Raw genomic sequence first — 13,185 nt, 5'->3', positions numbered from 1 at the left:
CAGACCTGTAACCAGACCAGAATGCTTCAGAATGGCTCGACAATCTTTTAGCATTGTCCTTAACATGTAACTGCTTTAAAATTCTTTGAACTCTGAGTAAATTTCATAATAAGATTTAAGACAGTCTGTGGATGAGGCTAAATTCCTTCATTTTTTATTTTTTTTTTACTTCTCTAAATAGGTTTATAACTGATGTCACCAGTACAGATGTATTTGTAAAGAAGACATGAACCAGTGGACTCAGCCAGTGCTGATGAAATATTTTCTTGCCATCTTTTGTCCCATCTGTGATTTTCCCCTCCCACTCCTTGTGGTCTTGACTCTGTGTCCCTGCAAGTGATGCTGCCCATGAGCTCTGCCACTGCCACCCACACTGTCTGTGCCTGAGGAGCAGCGGGATGCCTGGGAGGGCTGGTCCCCTGTGTCTGCAATGGGGAACGGAGCCACCTGGCTCTCATGGGCTCCCCATCTCCGGCCCAGGGTGTCTGGCCGCAGGTTTGTGCAGGAGCATGGCAGGAAGTCCGGGCAGCTGCCTGGAGCCCTGTTCACACCGACACCCCTGCTGCTTTTATCAGCGGGAGCCACACTGGGATATTTTTGGCATAAAAGCTAAGTGGAAACATATCATATAAGTGTTCTTGAAATGGGAAGCTCTTGAGAACATACCTTAGATCTGGATAGAGAATGTAGTACTCTGATTTCACCTCAGCTGTATTTATCTTCAGCTTCCCCCACCCCACACCCCTTTTTGGCCAGTTTTGATAGGAAATCCCAGGATGCTCTTAGAAATAAATGCATATCCCTAAGGAGCTAATATGTATCAGCCTAACAAAATACTGACAATGTGTGTAGAAGGAAGAAAATGACAAAAATAGCCATGTGAAAATAGTTTGCTTGCAAGCAACCTTGATGAAGCCATAGGAAGAAACAATGAAGGGCAAAGGAATAAAACTTTCAAAATTATCCTTTCCTTACTTCTCAGGAGCTAAAATACCCCAGAAAATCATGCTGATATACAAAACTAAAAATGTAACAAACAAACAAAAACACAAACAGCCTCTAATTCCAATGCAGATCTATATCAGAAAAGACCTATTCATGGGTAAAGACTCATAGGTATATATATATATTATATATATACGAGTTCCATTAAAAAAAATAGCATTAGTAGCAGAAGATGACTTTCAGTCTTGAATTTGATGATTTAAGTAAAAGCCATACAATTTGAATAAGAAGTGTGTCACCCAGTGCACGTTCGCACACAGTGGCTGGTCCCAGATGCCACTGCTCAACATGCTGGAGCCATTTTGGGAGAGCTGTCCCCAGCTGTGGTTTAGTTTCTCTCCTCACCCTTTCCTCATTTATCCTGCTCTTCACAGAAGGACTTTGACAAACATGTTAAGCTTCAGTAGTCCAATCGTCATCACCTGCCTGAAAGCAGATCTTCACAGGGGCATGGGACAGGGCAGAAGACTTCAGAAGTGCACCTCCTTGGGAGTTTTATTGAAGAGATGCACAGCATGGCCAGGTCACTGCCCAAATGGTGCGGTCTCAGCCCTGTAAGAGCTCTGGCTGCTGGACAGCCCTCTGATCTGTTCTTATCAAAATATTGGGGTTCCCAGGAGACAATGTTTTGGAGTCCACGCTTAAAAGAGACAGTGGCTGAAAAGTTATTCTTCAGTAGAGGAAAGAAAAAAAAAAAAAAAAAAAAGCTTGGCTTCATAAAGAAAAATAAAAGTTCACTATTATGACTGCTTTTTTTTTTTTTTTTTTTTTTTTTTTTTTTGTGAGAAGAAAAAAGCTCAAAGGAATCCATTTCATACTGTTCCTATAATACTTTCCTGTGAATGGGGGAAGGCTAGACCCAGGCTGTAGTTTGGTTCCCTAGTCTTAGTTTGGCAATTGTGCAGCACAGCAGAATAAATAATGCGGTGTGCAGATGCATGGACCCTGGAGCACCAGTGTGGAGCCCAGCTTGCAGGCAAGCCCAAGTGACAGTGGCAAAGGGGAAGGAATGTGTCCTCCCTTGCAGCCTTTTATCTGCTGCATAGATAAACGCATCTGACCCACAGAGCCTTTCAGTCAGCGCTCTGAGGAAATTCCTCATCAGGGAAGGAATGCCCAGGGGACAGAGATAAGGAGGCAGAGCAGCTCTCTGTAATGCCATTGCCCCATTGTCCCAGCAACAGGTGAGTGACTTCCCTGCTGTTTTGTCCTCAGGAGGAAACCTCTGAGGACTGGGACTGAGAGCGGTGACTGTTCGGAAACCCCTTGGCACCGCTGGTGTTGTCATGGCAGCTGGGAAGAATGTCAGGGTTCAGAGGCAGCAGGTGCTGGGACACCACTCTGAAAATTAAATTTTAATTTAGAGTGAACTCAGAGAATAATTTAGGTTGGAAGAGACCTCTGGAGGTCACCTTCTTGTTCAAAACAGGGCTAGCTTCAACCTTAGATGAGGTTGCTCAGGACTTTGTTCAGGCGAGCTCCTGCTCCTCCTCACCTATTGCCAGTGCCTGCGGCGATGCACTTCCAGCCTCCGCTGCTGAGGGAGTCCCCACCCTCCACAAGCTTGGGTGAAGCCCCAAGATGCCCATTCTCTGCCTGTCACCCAACAGTTTCTGCCAAGCCCGTGTGTCCCCAGCTCCCCTCCTGAGATGTGTGGCCGCCACCACCGCCCTGAGAGGCATCCAGCTCTGCCCACCACCCAGGCAGCCACCTCCTCTCTCAGGAGCCCTGTCCCATAAATAGGAAGTAGGACATGAAATTGTTCTTCACCCTATCACCCCAGAGAGAATACCTGCCCCTCAGGCCATTTCTCATCAAGTTTCATGGCTCTTGGACAAGCAGAGAGACATTTTCTCAGTGGGACTGTGTAGGCCATGAAATCCTTCCTCTGTACTCCACTCCCAGGAATACTTCTGTCGCTGTAGGTGGGAAGCACCAAGATGCTTTCTGGATCATAAAGCCAGCAAACAGAGCAGGAAAGCAACTTTAGAAGGAAACGTGCAGACTACGGGGATCATGTCTCAGTACTGTCACATTCTTCCTCTGGCCCAAACAAGAACTGTGCTGCTCTGCCACTGCCCACCCAGAGCGCTGCTGCAGGGATGATTTTCCCAGCCCATTACCTTGACCTTTCTCTTTGCAGCATTCCTCTGGCTCTCCATCGAGCACAATTTACTTGTCTTTGCTTTCAAGAGCTTTCCTCATCTAACCCCACCATATTTATAATCTGTCTTTCAGTATTGCTGACAGTCATGGCTACCTGCCTCCTTTGTCTGCTTTTGAGATTTTCAAACAAGAAACTGTGCTTTGCCTTGTGCTGGACGAAACGTCCTTCAAGTCCTTCATTAAATCATGCCTTTGACATGCCATCTACAGAAAGTGGGACAGCCGCCGTGATGTGGCTGATCTACGATCACTGCCTGGCATGCTGAGCAACCTTATTTCCTCATTTCCTCACGTTCCTGTATCAGTCCATATGAATTTAGTGCAGGTTTACCAGACTTTACCTCTGAGCCCTAGCGCTATTTCTTCACCAGGAGCCCTCCCGCTTCCATGCAGCAGGCACAGGGAGCTCGTGCTGCTGCCTCCTGTTTTCCTTTAGCCCCATGCTGGTGGCACAGGGTCCCACCATCACCTCTGGATGCAGAAGATCCCACCAGAGGGACAACTCCTGGGCAGCAGCTGGGTTTCCAGGCCACCCACTTAACACGTGAACCTTTCCATCTGGGCAGGCAGAGCCACCCAGTGGTCCTTGGGTGGTCTCTGAGTGGAGGGAAGCTGTGAGATCTGTTCTTCACATTGTTTCATAATTAAATTGTAAATTCTCTAGTGGCTGGAGAGCACTTTTGTTCTGTCTGGTAGGCACAATACTGAAGATAATGGGGTTCAGTCTATGAGCTGTTTCTCCAACAGTACAAATAACACATAGGCCTTAGCTATTCAAAATTTATATATTTTGTCATGAGCAGTGAGTAGAAGTGTTAGGCTCATTGCTTGACTGACAAAGTACAAAGAAGCACCCAAATCTTAACCAAAAGCTTTTAACCTGTCAGTGATCAAAAATAAACTTGATTCCAGAAAAATAACTGGAAGAAAGATAGCCTGAAAGATAACCATCATGTTTCAGGCTTGTGAATAATTCCTGAGCTGGGACTCTAACTCAAAACATTTCCAGCCCTTTTGTTGTCAAGGCACATAAGAAGATTACTGACGCGGGAAGAAAGCGGGAAGTAGAAAAAGCATAGATCATTTCCACAGTCAAGTTTTGTCTTAGTCATTGTACCAGAGGGCATTGATACACCTGGCAATCAGAAACCTTCAGGGATGGTGAGAATTACCTATGGTCTTTGTGTGGGTCATTGTATTCATCTTCAGCTCAGAAAACAAAAAATACAAAGCCATTGGGGTAGAGCCAGAAGTCTTTTTGTAAAGAGTCATGTATGTGTGTAAAATTTAAATAAACTTTTGCAGTTTTAGTACAGGAAAAGGTAAAATGCTTCTCTTGATAGGTCTCCCTCTTTAACCATTTCTGGCAATAGTAGCAGATTCTCAGCTGGTCCCGTAAATGCTTCGTGCACCTTCCTTGTAATAGCAGGAACAATGACACAGCTGGTGTCATTTCTATGGCCAGCCATGCTGCCACAGCACTTGAAGTGATCCTTGATAACATTTGAAGTGAAAGAAAGGAAGAAAGAAAGACAACAAGAAAGCCTCCCCCACGTCAAATTCTTCAGGCTGACCTGTCAGCTTCTATGTTACTACATTTGGACTTGAATTTCTCACCAAGGTCAGAGCAGATTAGAAACTGCTTTCATATCTGACAGAAATATTGCTCCCCTGTGAACAGGGGGTGTATCTTGAACGTGGAAAAAGAGTTCTGTCTTCTCAAACCAGCAGTGTAGAGGACGCGGAGGCCTCTCTATTCACTCTGATTTGCACCAGCAGGTCATCTTCTTTCCCTAATCCCACCTCCCCCACTTTCTGTTTGGATCTAAGCAGCAGACTCTAAAAGCACAACTGAAAATACCAGAAAGACATAACAAGATTTTAAAGATCTTATGATCATCTCATGATCACCAGCATTCATTTCTCTTTATGCTGTTTGTGGGAAATATGCAATATTTTTTTCTTAAACCATGCCTAAAACACAACAACAGAATTATGTGCAGCCAGGCGAGGGCTTTATTTCAGGAGTGACCTCAGGACTCACATTTCCTCTTGCCTGAAGCTCAATTCACATTTGTAGGGAACTTGCTCAGTGGGAGACATGTTTTTCTTAAATGTTCAACAGCTGCATGGAAGCGAGGCAGCAGGAAAAACAGAGGGGCAGGCAAAGGATAAAAATAATAATAATAATGTATTCCCCCCTTGTCTTTTAAAACTCCGGTTCCCTCAAATAAAAAGCAAGAAAGGAAAGTCTGAAAATCCCGATCTGATGAAACTGAGACACATCGTTTGAGTGGCATGCCAGAGGTCATGAAGAAGTCTGTTATGGCAATTGGAACAAAGCACAATATCCATTTCCCAGCCATGTTTACAGAAATGTCTAGCTCCACCAGAATTAGTAATGGGATGCCAGAATGCAGAAGAGCCACAGTTTTTTCGAGCACAGATCTAAATGACATAGTGCTGAAAGAGCATGATGTGAAAGCAAAGGGTGCATAAATTTAAAAAATCTCTTTATTTTAGAACAGGCTGGCAAAGTAAGATTTGGTGAGGAAGATGATTGGGAAAGATGTACAGTAGCAGAAAAGAAAGGTGATTGTACTAGAGAGCAGGTGACTTCAAAGTACTGAAGATCAGCATTAACCAGAGTTTTCTGCTTGGTCACTTGGCCTCCCATGTATGTATCCCACGTCCGCTTTACATGTCAGGGATTGGACTTGCACCCCTTTCACCTCTAGTGACAGTCTGCAGCAGTGAAAGCAGCTACTCAAAATAAATGGGAAGAAATGTTTCCCTGGTTATCTTTCCCTCTGTGGGATGCCTTTCTCAGCTGGAAATCAACTTTTGTGCATCTCATAAACATGACAGAAAAGGGAAATTAAGACGAGAAAGCCAAAGAGAGATCTGCAATCAGCAGGGGGGTGGGGTTGGAGGTTAAGGACTCAAAAGACAGAGGAAGCAAAGGGCAGGTAGAGAAGCAAAGAAAATCAGTAGGAGCAAAGAGGTACCAATGAGGATTAAGGAGTTAGGGGAAAAGAAGTATTCCATAGATTTTTTCAAAAATGTATTACTCGGTTTGCAAAACCAATGCAAGATAATCCCAAATCTTTTATTTATTCTGATGCATGGCTTTAGTTGTATCAACAGGCACTTTTAGGCCAAAACCAGGAGCTGTCATTTGGCCTGTGCACCTGCAGTCTTTCAGCAGTCTGTAGGCTGAGTCCTCCTCGCTCATGGTGGGGAGAGGATGGAGATAATGCTGACAGAAATCAGATGGAGATGATGCTGACAGAAATCAGCATTTTTATCTGATTTATCTGGCCTGGCTCCGACTACAGGCTGAAGATAGTGCTCTTGTTGATGATAGGTCTTCCACAAATGCAGTGAGCACTCTCAAGATGTCCTTCTGGTGACAAAGCTGAGCACATGGGGCTTATCTGAGGTGGGGTCAAAGCATGTAGGCTCAGACCCGGAGCACATGTGGGGACCAAGATTTATCAAAGCGTGGCTGCTTTTTCTGCAGGGACACACTGCATATCCCAGGCATGTCAGCAGCCCTCTCAGGAGGACAGAACTCCTCACCACAGGAGCTCCTCCATAGCATATTTCTTGTTGATTCAGGAGCTGTAAAGCACTGCTGCATGTGGCTGTTCAGATTCGAGCATCGTCTTGTGATCGTGGCATAAAAAACCATCCTGTCAGCAGAATATGAGCCCTCTGGCAAAGCTCAAACACAGTTGTTTTGTATAACTCTGCTCCCAAGTCTCAGACCTTGACTCGCATTTAAGCCGCGTGGTGCAGAAGCTCAGTAAATACCACCAGGCACTGCGTCTGGCTGCTGGCGAGCAGCTGCTTTACCAACACGGGCAGTTAGCAAGGCTGCTAGCAAAACCCAGGTGGGTTGTATCACATTTGCTCTCACAAGTAGCCAGTACCGACCTAAATCTTCTGCTCCCAAACAGACAGTGACGGGGCACTCCCCGCCAGGGCTGGGGCTCCTGTCCTCACGTAGCAGAGTTACCCAATTCATACAAAGATAAGTTATGCCTTTTTCGAGGAAGGCTGCCTTTTAAAAATATTCTGTTCTTTTCAAGTCTGTAGTGCTAGGCACACCAGAAAGACAAAGATTTTGAGTTATCCTTTTGTTTGCTTGTTTTTGAGTACATACTAGCAGTGATGGGCTAGTCCCCTGTATGTGTTTGCACAGTGTGAGCCCTTCATGGATGCTTATGAAATAGCTTCCTATTTTGTAGGTTGTGTTTTGCTCTGTTATGTAGTGGCCAATATATTTCTGAGGTAATGAAGGGATGTTCTAGTATTTTATCTATCTTACTACCTATTTTCAATCCAATTTCCAGAAACAATAAATATATCTGGAGTCTACTCCAGTTTGTACTTTTGTGGTGTCAGGAAATAAACCTGGCAATGAACAAAGCGGTAATGTCTTCTAGGGTTCTAACCACCCTCCATCTCTTCTTATGATTTTGTCATTTTAATTTCTATTTCAGTGAGCACCAGATCTGATTAAACTGCTTTGCACATTAATTTCAAATCCATCGTCCATTTACCCCAAAGCATGCAATAATGTAACCACCTGCCATACCCAAAAAGTAATGTGAGATGTGGCTTGAAGCTAGCTAATTGATAATTTTTTTCTGTCTAGACATCCACACTGCAGTATCAAGCATATTCAGATTGCTCCTCTGTCCCAAGAGGTTTTTCTCGTGACTCTCTGAACCCTTTCAAGCAAATGGAGGCTTGGGTGGCCCTGTGGCACTGTTTATTTATTTCTTCTCTTGACCATATTTAAAGCTATCAGTAAAAACACAGGGAAGGATGTAGTATTTGGTGGTGCAGAGACAGAAATTCCCTTTGGGAAAAGATTGCCCTCTCCCCAAAACCTGCTCTCTCGTGCTCCCATTCTCCAGCACAGAACTGGGTACAGCATTGGTGGCACTTTAGGTGTTGAATTATTCTCATGTGAGCATGTTTCTTCTCACATAGTGTCCTTGTGAGGCTTGGGAGCGTCTGACGCCTGCACTGCACTCAGCTGTGTCTTTTTGTTTGTTTTTTAGCTTTGGGAATTTTTATGGGGGAGGGGAGGAGAAGGGCCTCTAGTTTTTACAAGAACTGGTTTCTGTGTGATGTAAGAGAAGTTTAGTTATGTGATATCTTTGTGGCTGCAGGATAATACTGCACGAAAGAGTAAATGCAGACCACTGACTGGGAGATGCGTGTGATGGTTATAACTATACTTATACTGATAGTTAAAGATGATGTGATCCATGGCCCCAGCTGAACCATAGTTATGCTTAAGCAGCTTCCTAAAATAACTCCTTCCCACCCCATGGTGGAGCCTGGTGCCTGCAAAGCACCCAGGAGTCTTGGGGTCTGCCCACAGCAGCTCGCAGAGCTTTGGAGAAGGGGAGAGGGATGCTCCTGGCAGCTCTCAGGCTGCATTTCCAAGCTCCATTTCCCTGCAGCACTGCTCTGGTTTGCAATGAGAGGTCAGGGCTCTTGTGCCCAGCTCTGGCAGGGACAGCTGCTCCATCATGCCTGGTCAGTGCTCCAACTCGACTTTCTCACCAGTTAACTAACGGCAACTGGTCTTAACTGGGATGTCCCAGTGGCTGTTTTACTCCATCCCAGTCCTCCAAAAGGGTTCTTACACTTGCATGTCTGGGGCTCCATTCCCAAGCACATGCATGCAGACCAGTCTGAACCTCAGCCTCAATAAAACCATTTCAGATTGTTTTGACAAAAGATGCTGGCCTGTCTTGAAGCAACCCTTTACTTATAGCTTGTAAATATACCTTAAATTAACTTTGATCATAGCAACCCAAAAACATCGTGATATTTTTGAGAACCTGAACAGTCTAATTTTTCTTTCTGTTGTACTTTGCTTAACCTTAAAAAAAATGCTGAACCAATTCAAACTGTTTTAGAAAGAGATATTGCCCTCAAGCTCTGTCTGTGGAGGTTGCTGGTGGCATTTCACTCCACAGACACACTTGACAGCAGAGATCTAATCTTTAGCACTGATGTTCACAGTGGTAGAGTTGACAGATCCATAAATATGGAGACTAACGAGCACAGCAATGCTCAAAATGTTTCTTTGTGACACACACACAATTTTCTTATCCGAACAGAGAGAACATCTTGTTGCTAACAGAGTATACAAGGTCATGTCAAATTATGAAGTTGTTGTGGTTTTTTTTTTTTTTTTTTTTTTTTTTTTTTTTTTTTTCCCCCACTTTTGCTAGTTTTACATTCGGTGCCGTCAAATTTCAGGTCCAACCATTGTTCTACAATGTCTCTTTGTCCAGTTTTACAGTTATTCTGCATCAGAGATATTTGGCCTTCCTCAGCCAGAAATGAATAGGTTTGGGAAGATGTTTTCAAATGAATAAAGCTTCTTTGAAAACCTTATTATTGTTATTATTATTATTTAGTGCCGCACAATTTTGTTTTTGGAAGCAAAGACTTGAAGAACATGACTATTAGCTACACCCCTGTTCTTCTGACTCACCCCAACAGTCTAGCTGGTGATGTTGCTTGGGTGAGAGAAGCTAACAGATGGGTTAATGTCAACATTTATTTTTATAACCCTTCCTTCTTCAGCCCCTCGGTTATACAAGGTGGAAAGCAGAGTGGATTCAGCAAATGTTTACTCAGTTTGCGCCAGTTTTCCAGCGTGTCTAGACTCAGTACGAGAATCCACAGCTCTGCACTTGAGCAAATGAAGCAGATGAATAATTTAGTTATTGGTTATTGAAACCTGATGCAAGAAGCAAGTAATATGGAGGAAGACTAAATGTCTAAGTACTCTGCTATTCATGGGGCATCCTTAGTTACAGAGTAATGTCCCGGTATAATGTCCCATGGTATCCATCCAAGAAGGAAATAGTTAGTAGCATTCCATTAGATAAAAACATGCAGCCACAAAGAAGTCCAGCAAATGATAATGCTCTGCTACAAATATGTAATATGAGTAAAAGGCATTGTTCAGCAGTGTCTCTGCAAAAGCAATCTTAATCCTCTTTAATTGTCATGCTCTTCATATTTATTCTCCCTGGTCATGATAAACACCACTAACATTTTTTGCGAGTATTTTTGGTGGTGTGGGATGAGATCGCTGGCGACTGCACAGACGTAAGATAATGTAGGATTGCTACAGATGCAGTTAGTCTTCGATAAGAGGTTTTTGCTTAATGTCTGGGAGAGCTCTGATTTTAAAATATCACATCTTTTTCAGAGGAATAAATAAATAAATAAATAAATAAGCCTTCATAGGCTCTGACTCAGTTGTCACAGAAGTCAAGGTGAAAAATTAAACTCCAAATGCACAGAAAAGACATTGTTCTGAATATTTTTTCTTTAATTTGAAAGTTAGTTTCTGTTGGCTATCTTTCTAATCTTACTGCCCTGTGTAATCAAACATTGCAAGGACATGCAGCACAAAATTTAGTGTCAGTATGAGCTTTTGAAAAAAAAAAAATGTGATTAGTGGAAATGTTGTTTTTCTTTCCTTTTAACAATCTTTATTGTGCTTACAAATGCTCATACTGAAATACTGTGTTAAGGCAAGTGAGCCAGGATTGGCAATGACTGAAAAAAGTTCAGCTGCAAGTAAAAATTAACCTGATGTCTGTTTACATAATCTAGGCAAAATCCAAAAAGTAAACATGGAGTATTATGAAATAGCAATTAAACTGCCAGATTCATTCACTTTTAATAGCCTAATAATATTAAGTATTTTTAAAAAACAGCTTTTTAATCTGGCACCCTCTCTACTCAGGAATTTTCTGCTTCAATCCAGAAAAGCATTACGTGTGTCAATAGCTTAACCAAAGCAGGGAAAATGTTTGAAGATATCTGAAATATGAATTACGTGAGATAAATCTGGCGTTCCAGGCAAAACACAACCATCTTGTGAAGCTGGCAAAGTTAGGCCTTATATCTTGATCTGGGAGAGTTACCTTTTGTACAAACTTTGATATAATTACCTGTAGTTCACTAAAAATAGATAATAAATTCTCCTTAAGAAAAGGCGAACAGAGTTTGTCTAAAACACTATTAGATAGAGACCTGGAGAGGGGAAAAAAAAAAAAGAGAGGGAGAGAGAGAGAGAGAGAGAGAATGGTTCTTTCTGAGTGCCAGGACCTGGTACCCATAAAGAAATCATCAATTGCCCTGTCAGTATTAGGATCTGTATAATCCTGAGCACCAGCAGTTCATGGCATTTCTTAGCAGTAGGGTTTCACCACTTTAGAAATACCTTCTCAAAGCAAAAAGTTCAGAATAACCTTTCCAAACTAAATGAAAGAAGAAAGCTTTCCTTTTCCTAAGACAATTTTATGGACTTCTAGCCTTCTTCAGGGTGTTGGGACATTCAGGAAAAGCTTGCCTGCTTATGGAGGAGGGTAGGAAAGAGGCCATCAGGTGACAAACCTGGGGAGAAAGGACCCCATGTTGGGGAAGCAGTGGACATGAGTCCTGATAAAGCTTGTGTTAGGCAACACTGTGAGATGGAGAATTGTCATATGTTTTTATGGGTACATTCCAGCTCTGTCTTTCCAGATCATAAATGTCCATCAGTGGGTCAGTTTCATTTTATTAGCTTTCCCAGCTAAATATTAACTCTACCACTATTGTTTCACATACATGGCTATACCCTTGTTTACCATGTAGCAATTAGTAAGTTGTAGCCAAAATATTCCTATGAATTTGAGGAAGTTGTGGGTTGTAGGGAGAAAATACATTTTCATTAAAATAATTAATGTTACTGGAGAAAAAATAAGCTAGTTTTTGATCATGCAAGCTTCTTTTCAGAGCTTTTCTTTTCAGAACAAATAGTTAAATACTATTTGCAATGAAATATTTCTCTTCAGCTCTAATAACCGTTATACTTTGTAGAATAGTTTATTACATGACCAATGTTAATATAGCTAAAATATTTACCTCTGTTTCTTACGTGTTCAATTATAATAATTTTGTGCCTACATGACATCTTACAGTGATTTAACTGTCACCTTGATCTGAAACCTCTTAATTAAGGTAGTGTGAAATCTGTGCAGCCACGCCTTTGAAGCAGACTGATTTGGCCAAATCCTGGCAAGCCTCGGTTCAAGCTGAGCTGCAGTAGGCTGTTCTAACCTGATTTCACTGGGGTTTGGTAGCAATATAATTGCTTCAGTTAGTTAGGCTTGGAGTTTGATTTCTCTTTTGCCAAAATAGTTGTTTGAATACAACCTTTCTTGCAGCCATAAGCATACCTTAAGGGAGGTGCTTAACAGTGGTGTGTGTTATTGCTGGTAAGGGGGGGGCTGCACTAACCAAACACTGCTCTGCACCCCAAAACCTCACCCACGGTGTTGATACTGAACCAACCCCACCATGGACGCACAGCATCCTGCTGCTGTCCCGCGCTTTCACCAAGCACGTGCCAAGTCCCTGTCAATGGGCAGGGGAGCGGGCTCATCCCCAGCGCTCAGGTGTTAAGAGTAAAAAAAATAAAAATAAAAAATAATAAAATAATAATAATAATAATAAAAAACTAAACAGCTTTGCTAGGAAAGCTGCATTCACACAGGGAGGCTCGGCTGCCAAGGACTGAAAATCTTGGAAACATGTCAGTGTATAGATAAATCATATGCATGTGCTTGCACAAGTTAGCATTGATCTATTTAAATTGATTTAGTGCATGGTTTTGGTTCAGTCATAGCTGCCTCGAGGCTGAGACGCATGAACCATAATCACTCTCCTCTTAAGAGCATTATTGGCAGCGTGAACTCTTGGCGAGGAGGAGCCTGATCTCAGGGTTGGATGCAGCTCCTGCCCAATGCGAGACACATATATGCTTGTTAGCCGAGACTGCTGTGCTTTGCTGCTCCTGTTATTTGCATGCTGCTTTTGAGACCAAGCATGGTGTTTCCCACAGTGATGCCCAGCACAAAATGTGGCCAGGCTCAGACGAGCACCATCCCTCCCTGCAGCAGCAGCTGCATTCCTAAG

This window comes from Aythya ferina (genome assembly GCF_964211825.1).
Source record: "Aythya ferina genome assembly, chromosome: 3".
In the NCBI taxonomy this organism is placed as follows: domain Eukaryota; kingdom Metazoa; phylum Chordata; class Aves; order Anseriformes; family Anatidae; genus Aythya; species Aythya ferina.
The sequence above is the reverse complement of the archived record's forward strand: the minus strand, read 5'-3'. Positions refer to the sequence as shown.